The following is a 25,363-nucleotide window of genomic DNA, read 5'->3' on the forward strand; positions in this document are numbered from 1 at the left end:
GAGGGAAGCAGCAGATCAAAGGAGTTCTTGAGAAAGATGGAGGCATACAAACTTCCACACTGGGCAAAGGAAACAGTACCCTCTCTCATGGCAGATCTTACTGGAGGAGCCACAAAAAGGCATCAGAGTGTTTTGGCTTCCAGAAGCTAGATCTTGGCAAATGGTGCCTCAGTCCCAGATTTGATGAAATAGTGCTGATCTCTGGGATTGCATCTATGGGGCTCCTAGCAATTCCCTTTGATTGCACCAGCTCCAATTTAGAGGATTCACCCAAACAGAATGGGAGAATTCAGACTTGAATAATCTTCTAGTTAGTTTAAAAGCCCAGTTGGAGTCCAAAGCCTATCTCACCATAATCTCCAGGTGGATCAACTGGTCCACAAGATTCAGAATAACCTCACCCCACCACCCGCCCACCTTAATGCCAGGGCCTTGGCTGTCCTCAGAGTGAATGCTCCATCGGTCTTCCGTGCCTTCTTTTATAGGACAGTATAAGATTATCTTGTGCCTCTTGGCTGCAGCATCCTTCAGTAGAACTGCAGAAAACAGTTCCCTGCCAAAACTGGTCTCCTCCCAGGGAAAGTTGAGAATGCTCTGATTCCATTGTAGGGAAGAAATATATTGAATTTACACCACAAAGGTCCTTTTTTCACAGTTCTTGCAGCCGAAGCAAACATTGCCAGGAATAAGAAAGATCCTGGTTGGGAGGCCCATCTGTGTTGGCAATTGACATGAAGATGGTTGTATCCATCCAGTGTTTCTGCTTGCTCAAATTGGTTTGTCCTTTTGAAGCTGAGGAAGGGACTCTCCTCCAATGTCACACACTTCTCCAGCCCTGCAGCTGGCGCTGGTGGAAAGAAGGGGACCCATTTCACAATGGAAAGGGAGCCTTCCCGGCAAGCCCAGCATTGTGCTATTCTTACGTGTGTGAAGAGGTTAGGTTCTTGTAGGGAAGAGCAGGTGCTGAACTTGGATGGGTGACAGTTGCATGTCTCCACCCCACCCGCAGCGCAAAGATGACTGCATAATGTATGCAGTGACAGAAGCGGAGGGATGTTGGCTCCCCCCCCCCGCTTCCTGAAACAGGCTGGGCTTTATTCCTTCTCTCCAAGTCTTTCATTTTGTAGGGGGAACAGATGTGTGGGCTGCAAGCCCGTTCTTCCCCAAAGAGAGAGGGTTGTCTTGTTTGCATCTCCATCTCCTCTCTGTTTAGGACAAGGAGAGCCCTATTTCCTTTTGGTTTCAGAACACAACCTCCCCACACACCAGGGGGATGCAGCTGATCCAACAGTGTGTTCTCTCCACCCTGGAGGGAGAGAAGGGGAAGGTCGCTGCTCTTGGGCTGATCCCTGATTCCTTCCGTTCTTGTATTCTTCTGGAGGGAACCTCACCCTTTCCCCCAAACGTGGCTCCTTACTGGCCTGGGTTGTTGGGCCACCCTCTTCTCCTGAGAGAGAGAGAGGAGGGAACAGGGAAGAAGGGGAAGGGGAGCTGCTCCTTCAAGCCAGTTGCCCTCTTCTGCCAGAGAAGGGAGAGCGGTGACCCAGAGCAAGAGGGCCACAAGCTATGCAGGCAGGCTCTAACACGCTTAGCATGGCAGACGGAGGAAATACGGAATACATATTGTCTTCATTTTGTGTCAGCATGAAATCTTAAACTAGGCTTTCCTTTTGTCCTAGCCCGGCCTGTTTTTTAGAGTTTGATCTTGCCACCCAAAGGCTGCAGAAACAACTTAGTCTGCAAACCGTTCTGTACATTTCCCTAACTTAGGACATTAATCAGAGCAGTTGGGATGACTGCTCATTCACCCTCTAAGGGAGTAGAATGCCTTCAGAGAAAGTAGGTTTGGTGAGTCAGTGGCAGCTGAGTGGAGGTGTGTCGCATTCAGTGTCGAGGCTAGAAGGGTGCTAGACGGGGTGCCCACTCTGGATCCGGAGCCCTTGCCTTGCCTTGGATCAGAAGATGCGGCTTGTGGAGGGCTGATCCGTGTCTGAGCCCCACGGCTTGCTCTGCTGACCTGACTTCTTCCCATGATTGGTCAGTTAACCTTTCCCCGCTCCACCCAATTGGCAGAAAACAAGACCAAGAAGAGGGTTGCTGCCCTTGTTATCACCCCCTCTTCTGCCTCTGTCCTATTCTGGGTCAGCCCTCCAAGGGCGCGTCTGGTAAACCCTCATTGCTTTTTTGTACCTTGGGTGCACCTTTGGGTAGTGTTGGAAAAGGGGAGAGTTTGGCTAAGGAAAACCTAGGCCTGTATCCCTCTAGAGCTGGTGACAAGGCCAAGACGGGGGCCACCAGGCCATGGGGGGTGGGCAGGATGAGGACAGGTGCAAGCAGGACATCGCCCAAAGTAGCAGCGTGATATTTAGAAGCTCATGGCCAGTTGAGATGTTTGGAGTACAAAAAGCACTGCCTCAGGCAGGTGGTGGATGTCAGCCATTTTGTCCTCTGCTCTGTTCCCTTGCTTGGCATGAAATGTTTTGGGCTGTTGGGCATCAACACAGGAGTTTCTTATCAAGTATCTGATCATGAGGGTCCTTGGACTGATCACTTTCTATCAGTCCTAGGAAGGAGGCAACGGCAAGCCGCTTGTTGAGAAACTCTAGGCAGTCTCCCAAGAATTGGACATGATTGAACAAGGAAAAAAAAAGTCTAAGTGCTTCAGAGAGATGCTTTTTGGAGGAAAGGCAGCTCCAAACACCAGGGAATTCTTGATACCCCCCCCCCCCAACCTACACACACACTTTTTCCTCTGAAGTCTATCCACCTTCTTATTCAGGGTGTTACCATGTTTCGATGGCCAACAGCTTGTTTCAAAAGAGAGTAATCTTCAGTTTTACAACAAGCCTGTGGCTCTTGAAGAGGCCACTGAAAATGGACCTCCCTCTCATCGAGTATCGGAAGTTCGGCCATTTTCCTTGCCACCATCTGCATGGACAGAACAAATGCTTCTAATACTAACTACAGCTGGAAGTAGAGCACTTGCTCTGAGCTGCTCCTACTGGGTTGCTGTAGGCCTTTGTGTTGGGAGGAGGAGGAGCTGTGCAAACATGCCAGCATGGATAGCAGTGGTGACACCATCTGGCATCTGGAGGAGTGGAGATGGCCTCTGCTTGGCAGGATTGCCTGTTACAGACAACAGCCAGGATGTGGGGATGAGGGTAGAACCCCTGTTCCTAGGCTGAGCACCTGTCGCTCTATGTGCGCAGCATTTGGGTGCATCAACCCCTCCCGCAGCATTCCTGAAATGGTTCTCAGAGCCCTCGGAATCCTCTGCTCTGCCCTCCAGCCCTCCATTTCTTGTCTCCAAAGGATGTTGCTGAAATGAGCCTTGTTGTGTTCCTGCTAAGCAGTGAAATATGGAGCCTATTCTCTGGCTGGGAAGGATTAGGACTGCAATTCATGCCTAGATTTGCCTTCCTGTGAGAAAGGGCTTCCTCCTTGCTCATGTTGTTACAAGGCATTTCCTTAAAACTATGGATAGCTGTTTCCATGTGGCCACTAAGTCCTGACCTGCCAGCTTCTCTCTCCTATTCCCCTTGCCCCAGTTCATTGTTGATCCTGCAGAGAAGGAATAGTGATTCTAATGCCTCCATCTAGTCTGCTGTGTCTCCGGCTGTGAAACAAGGAGGGCTTTTCTGTGTTCGGATTAGGTAGCTCTTGGTCCTAGGATACACAATTTGGAGCCTGTGGTGGCTGTGAGGGGCTTGCTCTGAGTGACCATGAGGGGATTTCCAGTTGCACAAAGGGGTCGGGGGGGCTCTGGTGCAACTCACAGGTTTGGAGAAGCTTGAGGTGGCTGAGAGATTGCAGTTCTATTCAGTGTTGTTTGGACTTCTTGGACATTGTATGATCAGTGGTGGAATAGCTATTTGTTCTTTTTAGGATGCATCTGAAAAGCAGCTTCTGGAGAGAGGCAGAATGGCAGGGCAGAGATATTTAGGAGGCAAGTTTTGTAGCAACTGATGCATTCCAGCAAATCGGAGAAAGTCTTTGCAGTGATTTACTTGATTAAATATATTTTCAGTAGATCAGAGAAAGTTGAAAGGTAAGAAAAGAAAATAGTCTAGTGGTAACTTCGAAAGAGGAGAAAGTAATTTGGAGGGATTTTGACCGTTTCCCCAAACATTTGGGCCAGAGATTTGGGTAAGTTCTGCTGCTGTTGATATCTCCTTGAGACGGGGGCGGGGTGGGGGGTGGGGAGAGATTATTTTATCCTTGGGCACCAGGGTTGTAGGTTTGTAGTTTTCATGCTGGTAATCTTTGCACGCTGCTCAGGGTCACCTGCAAAAGAAATACGTTTTCTGCTTTCCATAGCCACTGTGTCTTTTGTGTGTGTGAGAGTACTTTCTAAATGTTTAGATAGTTCATATTCTGCTATTCCGTTTGGTATTTGCTTGCTCTTCCTTACAATCATCAAATTGTTGAGTGTTTGGGGGCTTGTCTTATGCTGAACCCCCTGAAGGTGATATTTGGGGAGGAAGTGGCCAAAACCAGGATACCTGGTTTTCAAACCATCATGAGGACCTTGGCTAGAATCTGTTTTAATATTTATTGTTGTCTATTAGCCAATCTCTGAAGCCTTCAGATCTATATTGCTTTAGTTTTGGTCAAAGGGAGCCATTTTCAAGATTGAGTGCTAACTCCAACATTTACTCAATAGCACAGCAGTCTTAGACTCCAGCAATTTTTATCTCTGTGATGAAGCCATGTTTTTAATCAATATTCTTGCATTTCTCTTAAACTTCAGATAAGATACTATGTCTCCAGAAAAAAATATGCTTGATCTTTATTTCTATTGGATTGAGGGGGGCGGGGTTGGAGAGCTTTTAAGCACTGAGAGAATGCATGAAGCCAAAGAATTGGCACTACAATCATGTTTTCCCATAATCTGAACAACTTTTTCATTCTTAACTGGATGTGAGAGAAGGATACAAATTAAACCACAATTACAGGTGGATTTATTTTCCGGAGGCAGGTGTACCAACACAAAATCCCATTTTGCTTCTGTCCTTCTGTCTGTTCCAGTTAAGAGCAGCCACTGAAGGATCCAAAGTCTGGTCTGTGCTGCCTCCTTCTGGTGTCCCTCGGCAATCTCCAGAGGCTCCTGGAGCCTCCAGACTAGAGGACAGGAGCCGGCATTCTCTTCCCCGGTCAGATTCCTCTCCTGCCTGGCTTCCATCACACAAAAACCGCTTCAAGCATTTTTAGCTGTGCATATGTCTGGTGCTTGGATGGCCGCTGCTTTCTTTATTAAAATGGTGCCCATCTCGCAGTTTCTGTTCCATTGGAGGAGGGATACTGAAGCCGCTCATCATCATGTCCCTAGCAGAAGAGCACCCAGGCCTTGCCTTAGTTTCCAGCCCACACCATCCAACTGTGCACACTTCTCTTGGATGCTGGGGTGTTATGGGTGGGTGGGTGGGGCAATTTGACTTTGCAGAGGGAGTTAAGGGAACCTGCTGGAGAGGCACTGTTCTGCCTGAGGTAGTGGCAATGGTCTCTGTACAAATGCCCCCAGTGAAAGAGAGCCAAAGAAGTTTGGTCCTTGGTAATGTGAACCCCCTTCTTCTTCTTCTTCTTCTTCTTCTTCTTCTTCTTCTTCTTCTTCTTCTTCTTCTTCTTCTTCTTCTTCTTCTTCTTCTTCTTCTTCTTCTTCTTCTTCTTCTTCTTCTTCTTCTTCTTCTTCTTCTTCTTCTTCTTCTTCTTCTTCCCTTCTTCCTCCTCCTCCTCCTTCCTCCTTCCTCCTCCTCCTCCTCCTCCTCCTCCTCCTCCTCCTCCTCCTCCTCCTCCTCCTCCTCCTCCTCCTCCTCCTCCTCCTCCTCCTCCTCCCTTCTGAAACTATTCTGCCCCTGCTTTTCATGACAGCTCTATGGTATTTGAAGGCATTTGCCATGTCTCCCTCCAGTCTTCTCTTCTTCTGCTAAACATCCTTCCAGTTTTTTACTTTCAGGCCCTTTTCCCTTGGTTACTTTCTGCTGGACCCACTCCAATTGGTCCATGTCTTTCTGCAAGTGTGATGCTCAGAGCTGGACTCAGGATTGTAAGTGCAGCCTAACCAAGATAGCCTAAAGAGGAACGGAGATTTCTCTTGATTTCAGCAGTATCCTTCACAATTCTAGCACAGCCTAGAATTGCATTTATTTTATTTGCAGCTGGATTATGACTTGAATTCAGCTGTTGATTCCCTACAACTACCCAATTTCTGTCTTTTGTTCCAATTTATCAGAATCCTCCTGAATCTTGATATTATTCTAAAGGATTTGCTATACCATATTTGTATCATTGCAGATTTGATAACTCTTATCCTGATTTTCCTTCAGAACAATTGATCAGCAATGTGAAATAGAATATTTTCTTCTGAAAAGACCATTTTCTAAACTCCGTAAGAGCACAACCCGTGGAAGCAAACAAACCAGACCATTTTTAAGCCGTATTTAATGTTTCTGATTACCATAATTAGACTTAATGGAAGAATCTTTGCATGAGTTAATATCTTAAGAAGTTTTTGTGCCTTTCATTTGTGGAATAGATGATGTTGAGGTAATTCCCCGTTAGGAGAATGAGCGCATACAGGGAGACGTATTTGAGAGTAGTGTTTGAATAATACACATACAGTACACAGATACACTGGACAGTAAATGTAGGTTTTTACTTCCAGAAACATTAAGCAAAGTCCAAACAAGCAGTCTAAAAATCATTCACAGGTAAATCAGTCAGTTTTTCAATCCAGGGATAATCCAATAACAAATTCCAGTGTCAAAAGAAACAGTTCAGTATCAGACTTACATCAAATCCAGGAATATCAGTCAATTAGGAAAAATGGAGGAAGGGCAATATTTTCCAACAGAAGGAAACAGAGATACACTCACACTCTCTTCTGAGACTCAGACTAAAACAAACCAGGTTTCTGGCTCCATCTTATGGCCATTTGCAGAATCACACCCAATTGCAGTTTTTGCATTCCCTTAAAGAGACAGTATTAAAATGTCTATCCTGGTTTATATATTTCTAACCCAAATACCTGTTAGGTGACTTGTATTCTTAACAGATGAAGCTATTATTTATTTACTTAACATTTCTGCAATCTACTTTGAATACTGGCAGCATGCATAAGAATTTTCAAAATCAAATAAATCAGACAAGAATTTCCCCTTTGCACATAGAAAATTAATGCCACAAAATGATCAACTCAAGTTATAAAAAGAGGAGTTTTTGTGACTGACTTTCACAAAATCGGGAGGAAGAAAAGTCATTATGTCAAAAATTCCAGAGGACGCCTTAGTTCTCTGATAAGAATAGTTTCAAAACAAATATTTGGATTTTTTTATTAGACTATCCGAACTACTTTGAAATGCTTAAAATAAGTACTGGAATTGGGGATGTTCAGAAGGGAGATAGATTAGATCCCAGTCTATCGAGGGCACTGGAAAAATTCTCCATTTCAGATTTCCACCTGAAGGGGCTGGCAATTTTTCCACCAGCCCTGGAGGCAGGGCTGCCAAGGGCACTTGGGCGGGAGGGTGGCTGCCTTATCCCGGTTGCTGCATGATGTATGGTGTGAGGAACTAAGGTGACAAGTTTATTGCTTGCTTCTGATTCATTATATGACTTTATCTCTATACCATGGTAGGGATATTTCCTGGGTGATTTTAACCCGATGAACCCTTGCTCTCCCAAGGGAACAATGGAAATAAAGAGGAAACAAGGGTATCATCTGAAGGTTGCCATATGCAACCATAAACTTTGTACTGTCAGGGAATCTGGTGAAAGGTGAGCAGAGGGAATGAATATGGATGGGTAGCTCTTTTATTGCGTCCCTAGAGAAAATGTTGTAAGGAGAAACTGGAGAGGGTGAAGGACTAGTCCGGGAGCCCTTCTGGAAGGAAGGGATGAAGGGCGGGGAGGGGAATGACAGGTTGGAAATGAGGCATCTCTAGGGAACCCTAAGCAGAATTGCCTGCCCAGTCAGTTCCAAGGCTTAGCATTTGGAAGACAGAGGCACACCCATTTTGCAAAGTAATGGTTGGGGCCAAGAGAAAGTAGCTGCTCTACGATCGCTTTCCAGTCTTTGTTTAAGGTTCTGCTGAGGGGTCTCCAGAAGTTGCCCAGGAACTTTGAGCTCTGCCCATGGAGGGCTGAGCCAAATGAAGGGGAAGCTGAACCTGCCCCTCCTGCACAGGACACCCTGCTGGAGGGCTCCCCCAACCACCATTCAGAAGGTGGCAGCTGACCAAGGATCCTTCAGCCTTGAGTTGGGAAGTTTGCTGGCTTTTGCATTGCTTGGCCAGAAATGCCCAGCCATCGGGGGCAGTTTCACTCTGACAAGTTTCTTAACTTAGCTGGAAAGACAGGGAAGCAGAAACAGGTTTAAAATTTTCCATGGACTGAAAAACAAGAAGCGACACCTTTACTTTCTCACATGTAGTGTTAGAACTTGGCTGATCCTTAATGAAACTAAATTTGGGGAGGTTGTGGACCAAGATAAAAGTTAGTCTTGTACACTGTGCAGAGCTACACTGTGAGGGTAATGGCTTTAGGGGGTCAATTCATGGTGGGCAGGACAATCCATTCCAGGCCACAAATTCTGATCTCCAGGTGGAACCGCAGCAGGCGATCTTGCCCCCTGGTTGCGAGCTCTCCAGATGCTCCTGGTTGGCTAGAGTGGGTCAGGCCTGGCCGAGTGTAAGGATACTCTTCCTTCCATTCACTCCTTCATTTCTCAGGCTTATATGCTCCTTCAATGGCAAATAACTCTAAACAATATATGCTCTATTTGAGTAAAAAAGTGTTAAAATGATACAAGCAAGATAGTAACAAGGTCACCCATCCCTTTGCACTAAGGAACATACTCCCAACGCTATAAATCATCACTTCCTGTGCAGGGGAGTCTACTTCTAATTCCCCACATTAGGTTTGATTTCTGGCTCTCCAGGCCCCCTCCTGGCTTAGCCCCCCAACCTCCTTTCTTCAAGAGCTGAGCAATTATGTGGCCATGCATGGTGGTAGCAGCTACTTCCCAAGGAACAGGCATGTGGTGGACATTTTGTGAAGTAATTTGCATGGCAGGAGGAACCCCGTCTTGGAGCTGAGCTCCAGCTGATGCAAGTGAATGCATTCATTTTATTTATTTAAAACATCTATACAACCACCCACCTTCTGAACAACTCTGGGCAGACCTGTCTTTGGGACCCACAAGGGAGAACAAGATTGCGAGCGCTCCTTCCCGGCGGGGCCCTGGTGAGCGCCTCCTCAGGTCCGGCTGGAGTGTGAAGCGTCCTCTGGGAAAACCTGCATTCATTCGCAGGCCTCACAAGGAAGCCTGGGGGCAGGGGGGCCCACAGTCCTCCCCCTGTGGTGCAACTTCACTCCGGCCAGAGTGTTTTGGAATGGCAGGGCTGCCTCCCCGCCTTTCAGTTTAAGACCCACTCCTCTCCTCTTTTCCTTTCTGCCTGGGGGGGGGGGCAAAGCCACGAGGCTGAGCCAAAGTGCCCCCCCACCCCCTTCTTGGGGCAAGGTCAGGGGTGGGTGTTGCGGAACTGAAATCTGCCCCTGCAGCTTCCTCTGGTGAGAAGCCTCCCTCCACAGACCCAGCCAGTGCCTTTACAGTGGAGTCCTGAGCAAGGGGATTACCTGGGAGGGAGACCCTTCTGGCTCTCCACCAGCTGTTGGGGGTCAGGGCACTTGTGGCTTACATGAGCTTGTCAGCCAGGATGAAATGTTACTAAGATTAAATGCTACGCAGAACCCAGTTTAGGCTCCCTGCTGTTGCATTTCAGGGGGGTTTTAGGCAGCCTGCCGCAGGGTTTTAGAGGGAGTAGCCTGCTCTTCTGTCTCTCTCTCTCTCTCTCTCTCTCTGTGTGTGTGTGTGTGTGTGTGCAGGCAGATTTCCCCCCACCCCTATAAACAGAGGAGACTCCTCTGACACCACCACCACCCCCGACTGAGATGTCCTTCAGTGGCCCTGAGAAGTCGAGGATGCTGCTAAAAGAAGTGAAGTCTAAAAAATGATTATTTGCACAGTCACCTGTAAAAAAGATGCACACTCCTGGAAATCCCATTTGCAGGTTGATGTTTTTGAACTTGCAAAAAGTTGAGGATGTGTGTGGTTATAGCAGCATTTTTAGCTTTGACATGACAGAGTACTAGCTAAGCTTTGGTGAACAAAAAAACAGAAATATATATTTTAAATAGAAATACAAGGAAAGTGAAGTTAGGATGTATTTTCTTTGACAGCTTTCCTTATCCAGACTAGTTGCTTAAGTAACAAACTTCTGGCATTTGAGGCTAAAGATCGAATAGTAGCTAACTAAAGACTTTCCTCTGAGTTAAACATTTTTTTAATGTATGTTGTCTATACCTTGACAGTGTTGTTGAGTTCGGAATAGTTTAGCCCAGGTTATGTGTTTGTTTCGAATTCCTGGAGGCTGCCTGGATTGTTCCTGCAGCTTTCTCGGCAAGGTTTTTTGACAGTGGTCTGCCATTACCTCCTTCCTAGGAGAGAGAAGGATTGGGCGCATGTCCCCCAGCCAGCTGCATGTCCAAAACAGACTCAAGGCTCCCAGATTCTACACACTGCCTGAGTCCCTTTTATCTTGTGGTGACTCTCCTTTTTCTCTTGAGCTCATTCTTTAAGATCCCTTCTTCAAATAGGCAAGTGGACCTCACCCTTTAGAAATTTATAAAATAAAATATACTCTGTGTGATAGAATTTGTCCCAAAGTCCTTATTTTGGGAGCCTAGCTCTGTTATAGGACAATCCGACCAACTCACAGCCTTTTAGAGTTCGCTCCTTGGAGGAGTGGGTTGAAGTTAGGCGGTGAGGGAGTGATTTGAACCTTTTGGGGAAGAGACTCTTGTTGGCGGTGCTACATTTTTAGGCTCTTGGTAGAACACAGGTTTGAAGGCTTGCTTTGGGCCTGGGACAGAGAATGGAACGAGATCCAGGTGGCTGTGCTTTGTGGGCCCCTGGAGCATGGCAGAGTGGGGAGAAAATGGCTGGGAAAGTCATTGGTCTCTGTCTCCTTTGACCTGTTGGCCCCTTCTACACTTGTTTGCTACAGCGAGAGTCTGGGGGGGGGCAGATTGGAAGAAACTGGGATGGCGTCGCTGACAGCCAAGGAAAGTCCATGCGTCTGTTTCTCTGAGAAGCAGCTTTAGCTAGCCTTGGGCAAAGTTGGACTTGCAGGAAGACTACAAGGGGGATCTACCTCTTGGAGGTCCTGGAGAAACCTTCCATTCTCTGACAGCTTATAACACAAAGTGGGTGGAGCAGAGTCCTTGTAACCTAGTTTCTAAGGCTGACCCCTGGACCTAAGCATTGCCCCCTCTTAAGCCATTTAGTCTTAACCATTCCAGGTTGCTTACCTGCTGGGATTTCATGACTGCTTGAAAGATTCTGGCTGGGGAAGAGAGGAGCCCTCTTTGGATTAACCTGTGGGTTGCTTTCTCTCTAGAGGGTGCAGGTGCCTGGCCTTTCTCTGTCCCCTGGAAAATCCCCATGTTCCATGACTGATATCTCTGATATCTGAAGCTGCCCTGGATTTGGATGTGTCTTCAGCAGTGGATACTGGAGCTCTGTAATGTCAGGTTAGGAGACAGTCTTCTCCTAGAACAGCTGCCCCATTTGGTCCTGGATGCTGATTGTTGGCGCCCTGAGTGGAGGGGTTGGGATGGCCACACACACACACACACACACACACACACACACACTTTGTGCAGTTGTTGTATCGAGATAGAATCTTCCAAGAATACTTCTTTGTCTCATGACTTGGCTGCTAAGTTGAAAGGGAGGGACATTCTTTGGCCCTTTGTATTGATGTATGTCACCAAACCTCTGTAAATGTATTAAGAACATTCTTTTCCTTGATATTTTCCATTTAAAAATTATATTCCTCTAACCGGATCAGCCAATCTTATACTGTAAGCCTCTGAGAGCAATTGCTGAAAAAAATCTGTCTGAGTGCACATCTTCCAGAGTTTCTCTTTGCCTGCCAGTCATCCCTCTCCCTGAAGGAAGAACCTGCCTGTTAGGGGACAATGAGTGCCTGGGGAGATGGACAGCCTAGGCAATGGCCTTCTTAGACAGAGAGCGCTGTAGGGTCGATGGGTCCTTTGGCACCGGGTTTGAGGAGATGGGCAGCAGTACAACCAACTGGGTGGGTGTTCGGGCAAGACTCGGGACTGCTAATATGGTTCCAGAGATACGTAGACAATCAGAAGGAAATGAAGAATTGATGGTGGGACAGCTGAAGCATGCTTGGGAGCCTTTAAAGAGAGAGCTATATGGGTGTGAAGGAAGGTTTGGTGGATGTCTTTATTGTGCGATGCAGAGGGAGGCCAAGAGTTTTCAATGATTTTGACAAAGGAACTGTGTGTGCATTTTGATCTGCTGCCACCTTCATCTTGTCCTCTTGTGCCAGGCTGGAGGAAGGCAGTTTGCATATGCTCGAGTAAGGTTTGTGGCATCAAAGTGCTGCCTGATGGTTTAAACTCAGTGGTTGTTCCAGCAGTCTCCTGAACATCTAGTCAGTAAAGCTGAATTTGGGTGGGAGAAGAGGTGGTGGGTGAAGCATCCCAAATTGCATTCCCCTGATGATATGCAGTGGGTGAACAAGAATTAGAAAATGAATGGTTTCCTGCAATTAGTGTAATGACCTATGCTAGAAGAGGTTATTTACACTGGAAAGAGAACTCTTGGCTGTAGACATCCGGGTGTCTTTGCTAAACAGAAAGCTGATAGTGAGCAGGCTTGGCCAGGAGATCGGAGTCTCATATGTTTGGGTTGTGGTCAAGAGAGCTTGGGAAGGGCAGAATCTCCTCTCCTCCTTGCTTCCCTTATGAGTGCAAAGCGTGGCCTAAAGATCTCGGGGCAGCTGTTGGTGGCCAGGGAAAGGGCAGGTTTGCTTTTCTTCTATTTTTCAAAATATTTTTGTACTTCCTTTGGACTGAAGCACTCCAGCAGGAGGCATGTAGAATAGATGGGTCATGTCAACTCCTTGAAAACAAATTACTTACCATAAATCTGCATAAACATGTGAAGAAACAAACAGATAAGTGGTGACCTGCCCCAGGAAGAATAACACTAGTAAAGGATAAAATAATAATATTGTTCAAGGGAGGGATATTCCGTGGACCAGGATCCTCAAAGAAAAGGTTTTCTTCCTTCTTATTATTTACTGGGATGTCCTTGGAATATATGGAAAAGCCTGAGGACAGGTACTGCCAAGGATGATTGAAGGGGATACCCCAAGGAATGCCAAGGAGCCGCAAATGGGGCCCTTTTCTAGCCATTTGTTCTCGGTGAAAGGTGGGGAACTTGTAAGGCGGTGCTTCCTTCCATACGTTTCTGAGTAAAGATAGTGCTTGTGTGATGCTATGTAGATGCCCAGCAATCTCCCCCAAAGCGAGCTCATTGTTGGAGCAGTCTAGTGGGCTGGAAAAAGCCCCTCTCTCTGCATGCCAGGGGGATGGGTGCCTTGTCTTCTGTCCACACAGAAAAGGGCCTGCCTGTGTGTGCATGAAAGTCCAGTGACACCGAGGCTGGCCTAGGCCCTTTCTTCTCTGCTGATTTGTCTTGGGCAGAGTTGCTCAACTTTGGCAGCTTTAAGGTGCATGGGCTTCCAGAATTTCCTGGCCAGCCATAACAGGGAGAAGAAAGAATTTCCAAGTCCCACCCCCTTGGAGTTCGTTGCAAGCCACAGCCCACGTTGTTTTCCAGGGGAAATTGTGGATAGGTTTCACCGTAAGATGGCCCGTCTTTGCCAAACGGACAGCCTGAAATTCTACCATGATGCCAGCTGTTGATGAGGAGGTTCCTTTGCTGGATAGGGAGAGGTTGATGGCGTGACGCGGGTGCCTGGGCCCTGTGAGATGCTTACCAGCTTGGCCCTGTCTTTCTGTGGCTCTCTCCCCCATTTGCCTTTTCAGTCCCCGATGAGGCAGAGTCAGCGGTCTTGGAGACCATCTCGGCAGCACTTTCCCCTTTAGGCGTCCTAAGCCACCTTATTATTCCAGGTCGCTTGTCATTTTAGCACAGAGGAAAGCAAATGTGCGAATACAGTGTGCCCATGTGCCAGCCACTTTGACTGCCTGGGGCCAATGAGGATGGCAGCTTCCAGCTTGCCATCCTTGCAGATCAGTAACAGGCAAATGACTCGTCCCTGACGGCAAATACTTGCCACTCTTCACCCTCCTGCTGTACAATACTTGCCCATGTTGCAGAGTCCCGAAAAAGCGAACAGGCACTTCCAGACAATGCCTGCTGCTTTTCCGCTCTGCTGGAGAGAGCTGGACCATTTGTGCTGTGCGGGGTGATGACTGTCAGGGATTTGTTCCAAGCCCTGTTGAGATGTGGCTTACATCTGTAAATCCTTTTCCGCTTCACGGCCCAGCCACGAGGCTTCTTCATCCATGTGACTGCCCATCGCAGTGGCCAGGCCTCTGCTGGCTGGGGCACCAGGGGAAAGAGAAGGTGGCCCCAGGATGTTGCTGCTGCTGCTGCTGCTGCTGTGCTCACCTTCCAGGGGCAGGCAGCAACCTGTCGAGGCTGAGCTTCCTCTGGACTGGAGCTGCGTCGCTCCATGTCCAGTCCCGAATCCTGATCAGCAGCTCCTTCCTTGATTGGTCTGGACCCCTCCGGATGACGGTAGAGCAGGTAAGCTCTGTATTGCTGCTGCTCTTCTGGGTAATGACTGGAGCCCTGGTGGGACCCAGAGTGAGTGAGGACACCCGACGGGATCTCCTGCTGGGTGGGCCTCCTGGCACCGGAACCGGCCTGCTTCACTCAGGGTTCCTCCAGAGCTGCCACCTGAGGCCAATTGTTTGCTGAGCTGAAGGTATCTTTTCCTGTACCAAGCAGAGAGGGTGCCCGGTGTGGAGTCATTCTTTGTGTAGGGTGCTGCTGCCCCAAACAGGGACTCTTCCTTTCCTTCTATCCTGGACAAGGCGTTAAAATCCCTGTGGTCCCAAACCTGTGGGTGCTGGCCATTGGCGGGTGGGGTATCAGATTACTGCTAGCATCATTAAATTGACTTCCCAGCTACTCTTCTCAGACTTCCATTTGAGTGGAGACTAATTTCCGTTTTGTTATTTGCAATAAATCTTCCACAGTAAGGTGACTGGGTTATGTCATTATTTGCAAACCTACAAGTATAATTACCCTGAGCCTGAAAAACTTTCCTTTGAAATGTTGGTTGTGGCAACCATCTGAACACAGGGAACGTGGGCCTCCTCGCAGGCTGTCCTGACTCCACAATGACGGGCGCTGGGCAGGAAAGGTCCACGGGTGTCCTTCTCTTCCCAAAGAGGCTCGAGGCTTCCTCAGGGTTCCCAAGAGGCCCAGGATGGCCTGTTTACAAGGGCGGGGTTCAACTTTAGTTAGAAAGGGTGGGGGAGGGAGACGAAGCCACAGCAGCCATGGGAAATCCCTCCATTCTTGGGTAAGGAGACCACCTTCTTCTTCTTCTTCTTCTTCTTCTTCTTCTTCTTCTTCTTCTTCTTCTTCTTCTTCTTCTTCTTCTTCTTCTTCTTCTTCTTCTTCTTCTTCTTCTTCTTCTTCTTCTTCTTCTTCTTCTTCTTCTTCTTCTTCTTCTTCTTCTTCTTCTTCTTCTTCTTCCTCTTTCCTCTTTCCTCTTTCCTCTTTCCTCTTTCTTCTTTTTTCTTGTCAGCCTTTAGATAATGCTATTAGAAGACTTTTGTTCTGAGCCCCCATGAAAGGCTGCCAAAGTGCCAGCTTCTCAGATATCCACTACTGAATGTAAAGCAAATAATGCAGGGAAAAATAATTATTTTAAAAAGTTAAGTTTCTGTTTATTTGTCTGTTCATGTATTTGGGGAATACATATTGACAGATCCCATTCCTATCAAACAATGTGGTTAAATAGCACTTAGCTGGATAGGGCTTGAATGATCATTTTTCATTCATTAACCTATGTCAAAGAGTCCTTATGGCATGGTAGAGGTTTGCTCTGCTGCTTTTTCTGCCCTATCAGGAAGTACACTTTTTAAGGGTGGAGCCAGTTTGGTTCGGTTCAGCTCAATTCAGATCTGGATGTCTGAAGATCCTGCTCCCCTCTCTCTGAACCCCCGCTGGCCCTGGCTGTGGGGCTGAAATGCCAGAACTCTAACAGGGGGAAGGTTTCCCTGTTGTCAGGGCCCTGGGGACAGAGATGCTGCAGACTGGATCCTTCCTCTTGTTCTGCAAGGTGCCCTCTCCTCTGTCACTGGCCGTCCTTGCAAGCCCCGGGAGAATGGCAGAGCTGCCATTTGGCAGAAGATCCCAAAGTAACTTGCGAGTTGTTCCTACAAGTTGTGGTGGTGCAGGACAGTAACTTGGGTGGCTTTGAAAGGAGAAAATTAAATTCATGGAAGACATATTTTATTTATTTATTTATTTGTGCCATTTATTCACTACCTCCATCCTAGAGAGTTTTAAACTTTAGAGATAAATTTAATTAACTTAGTTATAATTAAACTTTGATACAGACATAGATATATGCCTCACACCCACCCTCCATCATCATAAATATTTCAGAACAATCGGATAAGCATTTGTTCTGCACCCATTTCTGCTGATTGAGCTCTGGGTCTTCAGGGCTGCCCAGTGGTGTCTTTTCCTGCTGGCAATGTGACCAGCATGAGGAGGAAGAGCCGCTCTGGCACCTTAGTTCTGCCATTGAGATAGGAATTGGAGGCCCTTCTTTCAACCTGCCTGGGAGGACCTGTGCAAAAGGAGCAGAGATCTCAGGAAAGCCACCTCTCAGAAGCCTCATGGAATCGCTAGTGGTTAAGCTCAGGTGGTGGTGTCACTCAGCGAAGGTCCTGCCTTCCTGGATTATTCCTTATCAATCCCAGAACAAGTGTCTTAACTTTAATTGCATTCTTTTTGTCTGGTTGTGACATTCTATTAGGGAAGGAAAGCTGTTTCCTAGTGGCCCATTGATTATTCAGCCAAGCCTGATGAATGCTCAATAGCTTATAACTTCATTAGGCATCGAGACTTTACATAAGCAAGGGATATGAGAAAAAATAGAAGCAGGCTGTGCCCATTTAGAGGTGCCCGGAATCCTATAGCAGATTTGGAAAACCATCCATGTCATCTACGTGTGAGGGGCACCCTTTGTCCTGCCCCCTCCCTCACCCCCAACAATCGGTCCTTCTAGATCTGACTATCTTCTAGGGACAGGTGTTCCTACGCAAAAGGGGCTCTTGGAGCCTGTTCTGGGTGGCTTTTCCAGGCATTCCGGTCAGGAAGCCCAGGGGTGTTGGCCCCTTGATGTCCCTTTAGAAGGCCTTTGGCATACCTTGCCAGCCAGGACATTCTCCCCTGCAGAGATACGGCCTTGAGAATGAAATTTCTCCCTCTTCCCTTGGCTTTTAGAACACGCTGCATTTGGGTGATTCTGATATTCTGAAAAATCTGGTCCAAACTTCATTCAAATAAGAAAGTGTCTGTTTGCTTTCAAATAAGAGGAGAAGGAGAATTAGGTATGTTCACTATCCTGAGTTATTTATAGAAATAGTAAAGGTGGGATACAAATAAATAAATAGTTTGCCTCTCGTGTTTCATGTTTAGCATTTGTATGCCTGGATAGGTCTGATTACATCGGAAAGATCGGGATGAAAATGGAGTTTTTGTGGGAAGAAAGGAGAAACTATTGGAATCCATTCTGGAGCATATTTCCACAAAGCTTTAGGCTGGTAAAAGTCGTAGCTTAAGACACTTGTATGCCTTATATGAACTTTTATCTCTGTAGTTTGGGGTTTTGCAGGAAAAAGATGTTTACCTTTTAGTGTATGCTACAGAGATGTCATTGATGTGACACACAGTACAGAGATGGCTCTAACAAATCTGTCACCTGCAGTGGCTTTTCTGAAATGGACCTGTTTAGGTTTGGTGGGGATCAACTTTGAGGTAGGAAGAAAGATGGATACGCCTTGTGTTCTTTCTGTGTTGCCGATCTTTCTGGGTCAGGAAGATTCAGAAACTGTGTGAGAGCTGGAAAATGCAGAAAAAAATCCACCAACCTCCATTACTTATGATTGGGAGTATTTTCCATCAGCAGGTTGTTGGCCTGATGGCTAAGAAGGATAAGATACAATAATATTTTGATACTGAAATAAGCACAATGATGGATTCTTTTATTTTTGTTGTTCGGGAATTGTGACCCTCTTTAATTTTAAAAGTGTGCTTCCTTTGCATTCAGAATGAGAGGTTATTCTGTTAAACTGACACTTTTTACATTTCCTGCAGTTTAGAAATGGTGGCTTTTGTTTGTCCATGTTGCCTTTCCTGTGGCTGGAGCTGGCCCTGAAGTTTCTCTGTGTTTGAGCTCCAACACAACCAGTGCATTGATTGACCTTTGCATTTCTGCAGTGTGGTCTCCCCTTATATTGTCCACTGGAAATCAAATTTTTGGATTTTTGATCAACCCAATATAAGAGGTACAAATCAAATGAATGGTTTAGTATCACTGGAAATGGTGCTTCATTTCCTTTAGAGAATCTGAAGCAGCTGTTTGACCATTCAGATAGTTGTGACTTCCTGAAAGCTTTCCAGGTGAGAGAGGCTCCCCTTCAGAATGCAGGGAGAGTTTGCTGCATTCCTGCTGGAAGATCCTGCCAACCCTCCCCAGGACTTCTCTCAGCCTACGAGCCTCTCAGCTTCTTCTTAAGGAGGGGTGCCATTCAAGCAAATGTCCCCATCCCACTGGTGGCCGTGGGATGCTCTGGGTCAAGTTAGAAGTCAGTAGTGATGGACATTTCAGACTTTGCATTCAGGCTTCCTGGGGTGAAGTAATGAACTGAGCTTCTTGAGGCTTCCCACAAATTCTGGTGGGAAGTTAACCCTGGCAAAGAGCAGAGATTTACATAGTAAGCAGCAAAAATCGTTAGCGGTGCTGCTAGTGTCCTGCTTAATTAAGACATACAGCCTTCGTGTGCGGCAGGAAAGGGGGCAGACCATCTCTATTTATGGCCTGTGCAGAGGCATCTGTCAGGGAGAAAACACAGAGCTTGTTAGTGTGCGGAAGATGCCGCTTGCCCTGGATTTCAGCAAGCCCCAATTGCAGTCATTTCCCCCCAAGCTGTAATGGCAAAGGCGAAGAGAGTAGAGGGGAAAAGAGCAAATATTATTTTTAACCTGTTTTATACTCCAGATTGCTTCATTCTTCAGGACACAACAATTCTGGAACATCTTTAAGAGATTCCTTTTCCTAAGCCTAATACTTCATAACTACAAGGAATTCCTCCTTATTTTAGATCTGAGAAAATGTGTTCCTTGGCTGTGTGGCTTATTTTTAAATCTACAGATGGTTTTGGCTTCTTCTGCCCTCAGCTTTTGCTGCAGCTTTCCACCTCAATAAACTGCTTTCTAATTTAGCCAAAGGCTTAGAGCAACTGTGCTGTCATATTTGGTTGTCCATTCTCATCTGCTTTGCATGTTCTCATTCCTTCTTGGATAATGAGCAGCTAGAGTGCACATCTGTGCTAGCTTGCTCACTTTGCAATTCTTGTCCTGTCTGTAGAAATAATGGTGGGAGGTCAAGGCCAGCTCAGCACGTGGTGAATGCTTTCTATGGAACCATGAGTGAGGGCATTTGAGGTGGGGATATATCTGAAAGAGGGCCACAGAGATCAGGAGCATTGGAACCACGGGTGTAGAGGAACTAGTGAATGTGATCTGAGTATCACTAACTGTAATTTTGAGAACTCCTGGAGCACCGAAGATTGGAGAACTAACATTGTTCCAGTGTTTTTAAAAAAGTGGACTTGGGAAACTATTGCTTAACATCAATACCCAGAAAAAGATAATCAAGCAGTGGGACTACAAGCACTTGGGAAGGAACAAGGCAATTTCTAGAAGCCAGCATGAATTTCTTAAAAATTGATTGTGCCAAACTAATCTTGCTGAGTTTTTCTTTTACGTTTATAGAAAAAGGGAATGCAATGGATGCAGTGCACATAGATTTCAATAAAACATAAAAACATAAAGTTAACTGTGGTGCAGGATGGATGATCATACTACCAGATGGATTTGCTGTTAGCTGTCCATGGTCCTTAATGGATCTGTGTCTGTGTGAATATCCCAGGTGTTGTGGCATACCTCAGAGTTCTGTCCTGGGTCCAGAGTTCCTCAACACAGACAAAGGGCTAGAAGGGCTTGCTGGAGACACAAAGAAGGGGGAAGGGGGTTGGGTAGAGGGATTGTTAACACCTCAACATTGAGATTCAAAAGAATTTGGTAGATTTGAACATTGGGGCTTTTCCAGTAGTTCTGTTTTCCTCAGTAGTAGTGCTGGTGAGAAGGGAATCCCAGTAGACTAAACCTGAGCAGCAGTGTGCTGCAGCTGCCAAAAGAACCAATGTAGTCTTGGATTGCATCATCAGAGGTATAATATTGAGATTATGGGAAATGACAGTTCTACTCTACAGCTCTGGACAAACCACTCTCATTGCCAGTTTTGGTTACTACAGTACAAGAAGGTGGCTGAAGACCTGGAAAGAATGCAGTGAAAAGCAACCAAGATATTCAGGGTTATGGAGCCAAATCCCATGAAGAACTCTTAAAAGAACTGATGTTTCTTCCTGTACAATCAAAACTGACTTTCCTCATAGAAGAAAAGGCTGAGAGGGGGCATGATAACAGTCTTCCAACATTTGGACACTTGTTACAGGGTGTAGATTGGGCCTGCACAAACACATGGTCTGCCAAACACCAGTTTTGATTAATAAAGAACAAATCCGCTGTCACTCTGGAAGCCATGCTGCCGAGCACCTCCAAGTCTCGCCAGGTCTAGCACAGCTGTCAAACAGCTGATGAGGTATTATTTGTGGCTCCAATGATTTTTAATTTATCGGTATTGTCCTTTCTAGTCTATGGGTTGTGCAGGACTGGTCTCTCTCTCTCTCTCTCTCTTTCTCTCTTTCTCTCTTTCTCTCCCTCTCCCTCTCCCTCTCTCCCTCTCCCTCTCCCTCTCCCTCTCCCTCTCCCTCCCCCTTTCCCTCCCCCCCCGGGGTGCGATTCTATCAGTTCGCACCTATTCGCTAGAACCGGTTATTAACATTCTAAGCATTTAGGAGAACCGGCTGTTAGAAGAAATTACTGGCCTAATCCTGTAAGGAAGGCAGGAAGGAAACATTCTGGTGTTGCTTACAGAAACTGCCTCTCCGTTAACCCTTATTACATTCTTGGCAGGACTAGATTTCCTGTCTCAGGAACATCTCTGGAGTTATTTTTCCCTCCTTTGCTGGTACTTTGCTTGTGTGGAGTGACCATTCAAAGTTGCAATGGCACTGAAAAAATTGACTTATGACCCTTTTTCACACTTACCACTGTTGCAGCATCCCCACAGTCATGAGAGGCGAGGGGAGGAGATGCGATGTGAGTGATATTGAGTTGGCCACACCCAGCCAATAACATGACCACCAAGCCACGCCCACCACCTAAGCCATGCCCACAGAACCGGTTGTTAAAAATTTGAATCCCACCCCTGCTTCCCCCCCTCTTTCTCTCTCACACACACCCACACACCCCTGTTCCCTTAAACATTTTCTAACCTAGGCAGAATATTTGTGCAAGTGCAGTCTTCCTGAATGCTGGATTTTTGGAGGCAGAGAATTTCAGGGGGAGATGGAGACAGGGTCTTTTTCCAGGTTCCATCTCATAGGCCTTTGGGCTGCATTGCAAAATCCAGATATTGGGAGAGTTCAAAGAGATTCTTAGGGGTGGAGCAGGAATGGAGTTGCCCAAGGTTAATGAAACTGAAGTGACAAGCCAAGAAGTCTGGCTTAATAATCTGGGCATAATGAGGGTGGGGAGGGAGGGAGACCACTATGCCCAGTCCACTCTGTTCCCTGTTTCATGCTTTCAGATGCACATCTTGATCAGACTTTTTTGTTCATTAGCATGAAATTTTATTAGTTGTACATTTTAGTGGAAAAAAGAATCTAACGGAAGAAGAAACATGGGAGAACGTGGTGTCTGGGAAACAGCAGAGCCAGCCATGCATGGATCTGCACTTCCCCTTTTCCTCTTAGCCAGCAATCAGCGAGTGAAGGTGGGAGCTCTCTGCCTTAGCGGTGGAAACATTCCCTCTCCTCCAAAACGGCGTTTCTTTCCAAACTGCAGACTTAGAACCCAAACGATACTGGTCAGATTTCGAATCCTGCTTTCCCTCTCTACAGCCTTCTAACCTGCATCTCCCCTGCTAGATCACTTTCTGGAAAATGGTTCCCTGGTGCTAGACTTGCACCACTTGTAAAAAAAAAAAAAAAGGTTTAATTTTTGTCATGCGGAAAACTCGGTGCCTTTCCTAAAAAGAGCAGAGAGTGATGGAAGAGCAGCAGTGATACTCACTTCTTTGAGAATGAGATTAAATTGTTTAGGTTGGTTGCAAGGAGGCAGAATTCATAAGAGATTCTGTTTCACTCCCCAACATCTTATAGCCCACCCATACCTATTCCTTCTTCCTGCTCCCCTCCCCACTCCTTAGCACCCATCCTGAGCAAAATTGTGGCCACTGGGTCCCGGTAGTTGGGTAGGGTACCCAGAGACAGTCTAAGCTCAGCAGCTCTGGCTCAGCCCAGGTGGCGCCATGTTCCTGCTCTGCCACTAGATGACATAAACAATCGTTTATCTTGAGCCTGGGTGGTTCACAATCAAATGACGGATGTAGATCAGATTCCAGATTCCAGATTCCAGCTGGATCAGCCTGTCTCAGAGGGTCACATTCCTACAGATTTCATTCTCCTGCAACTATCAATTATTTTAGCATTTTATTAATTTGTTAATCTGTTTGGATTTGGTATCGACTAAAAGATACCAATTTCATACATTCTGGAAAGAAAACTTCCTTTTTGTTTCTCCGGCATCTTTCAGTTATTGGTTTCTTTGGAGCCTCCTTATTCTGTATCCTGTACAGATGCGGATAGATAACTCCACAAAACATCCATAACAAAGTACTTTTATTGATTCATCAGGTATCCTCATAACTCACATTTGTGACGAAGTTCTTCTTTAATCACCAATCCTTTGTATATCTGTCTTGTAGGTAAAAAGATGATTTATCTTCTATCCTTTTCCCCTCATGTTGTAGCGATAGAAGTAGAACAGTTACCACCAGTCCGTGAGTTCAGGCAAGAATGAGGGTCAATTTAGTGACCAATCAGGATAACAGGTGTGGTCACGTGATATGGACTACATTTCCCAGGATACCTTAACTACATTTACCATGATGCATTCCCTTAAGGGGACAGCTCACAATTGCTACCTAACTATCCAATTCCCATACACTGGCTGGACAGCACACTCCTTGATACAATGCTGCCCCAACAAGCCATGGAAAAATGGTAATTTTACTTCCTTGTCCCACTGAAAAGGGAAGCTGCCTCTGTTTCAGGGACTTCAGACAGGATGGGATTGTCAGTGAAGCCTACCTGGATTGGTTGTGACTGCCTCGGATGCTGGACGCCTCCTAGAAAGTTTCAGATTGAGGGTCAGGGTTGCCAAGGGGACGGAAACCGCTTGCACTAGAAGGTGGTGTCTGTTTGCATCCCTTCTGTGAATGAGGAGTTAGCTAGCTTCTTTGCACTGTATTCGAATGCAGAAACTCAGACAATCACTGATCTGTTATGCCACAGGGGTAGGCTTCGCTCGGTTGGGTGCATGAAATGTTATTCTAGTTACAGATAAAATACAGTATTGCAGAGGGAAGAAAGGAGGAAGCATTGAGAAGTGATGACATAAAATGTAAACAACCTAGTTTATGAATTAAATCTATGCAAAAATAATTGCAGCATAAAAGCTGCATTTTACCAAAACCCTGTCTTGCCTGTTCTGATCTCTGGCATGTGTTGCTTGTTGGTGGGCCAGATAGGATGCTCTCCAATGAGCCCAGCCCCCATTAACTCCTCCCTCTCTCCCTTCCTCTCTCTCCCTTCCCCCTCCTCTCTCTTCCCTTTCTCCCTCCTTCCCAGGAAATCCATTTAAATGCAATTCCGTTCTTCAGCCCTCTCCTTCATGCATGTCTAATGAAAATGCTATTACAATGCAGCCAAGTAGGATCCAATCTTGTAGAGTGTCTACAAGTCATTTGGCGAAAACCCTGGGAGCGCTCCCAGTTTTATTACGATGTAATTAGAAATAAAATCTCGTTGCCATAGTTGAATGAGAGATGGGTGTTAATCCTTTAACCGGGAAAGATAGAGCTGTACTTAGAGAAGAGATTAAGGGCAGGAGTCTGCCAGCTTAGGCAAGCCTGGTGGTTGAGGAACAGGGAAACCCCCAGGCCTGGCGGGGAAAAGGCTTTTATGAATGGGAGCCTCCTTTCTTCGTATTTGTCATTCAGGAGTTGGGGGGGGGGTTGGTGGGTTGTACTGAAAAGGTAAATCTCTCGCCATGGCTTGCTTAGGTTGAAATAGTTCAGCCGATGGAAACCAGCTCCTGATTTAGTTAACCGGACCATGAGCCAGGAAAGCAAGACAAGGTGCGTTTGGGTGGGTTTTGAAAATCGTTCCTTAAGTCTATACACAATAGCCCTGGCTACTGAGTCAGCTGGGGAGAAGGCCCATTCCTGGAGACACCGCAGGAAGTGCCCCCTTGCTAAGTGGGAGAGGCCGTGAACCTCCCTGGCCCTTTGGGGCACAGCCTAAGCACGAATCAGGAGGCGGCCCAGAGCCGCTGCCACCATCTCCACCTCCACCCTCCCCAGAGGAAAAGATTGGCCCAGGACAAGGGGTCTGAGGGCCCCCCTGGACTGGCGGCTGAGCCTGTTGGCTCAAATGCTCCCTTCTTTTGGGGAGGATCTGCCCCCACCCCATGTTTCCAGAGTAGGGAATCCTTTAGCCTGCTTTTTGTTAGTGCCGCCTCCTTCCCTCAAGGCCTTTTCCTTCCTTGCAGAACGTAAGAGCTGAGGCTTCTGGAAAGCTACTCCATCAATTAAATGTGCATACAAATTGGACAGGGGAGAGCAGCCATTTGCAAAGCAGTGGCTGCCTGTTGCCATAGCAACTGCCTCCCCCCACCCCCAAATTCTGAGGCAGGCAGGCTCCAGGCTGTTGGATCTCAGGCAGCTGGGAGAATCTGGATTCTTTGTCCCCCACCCCCCTCACTCCAGGCTGATGACTTTGAACTTCAACCCATGGCTTATACTGAGGATGGTGGGTGTGTGGTCCTCCAGAGAAAAGGACTTTGCCAGGCTGCTTCTCCCCGATGCTGGGGATGCCCTGGAGGAAAAGCTGGCTTCGAGCAATGCTGGTGGCTAGGGATCGGCTGGGCAACTGGAGCCCATCCCTGCAGGCTGCAAAGCAACCCCCCCCCCCATGCCAATTACATTTCATTGTGTTCCTTGGCAGGGCTTCCTTC

General features: G+C 46.7%; 1 protein-coding gene across 5 annotated transcripts in view; it reads left to right on the forward strand.

The window, feature by feature from the left end:
* Positions 1–25,363, forward strand: part of DSCAML1 (DS cell adhesion molecule like 1) — a 90,453-nt gene that overhangs the window by 20,481 nt on the left and 44,609 nt on the right. The window lies entirely within an intron of this gene.

This window comes from Notechis scutatus, chromosome 7 (assembly GCF_049901735.1).
Source record: "Notechis scutatus isolate UNSWTSFEM ecotype Mainland chromosome 7, rNotScu1.2, whole genome shotgun sequence".
Lineage (NCBI taxonomy): Eukaryota > Metazoa > Chordata > Lepidosauria > Squamata > Elapidae > Notechis > Notechis scutatus.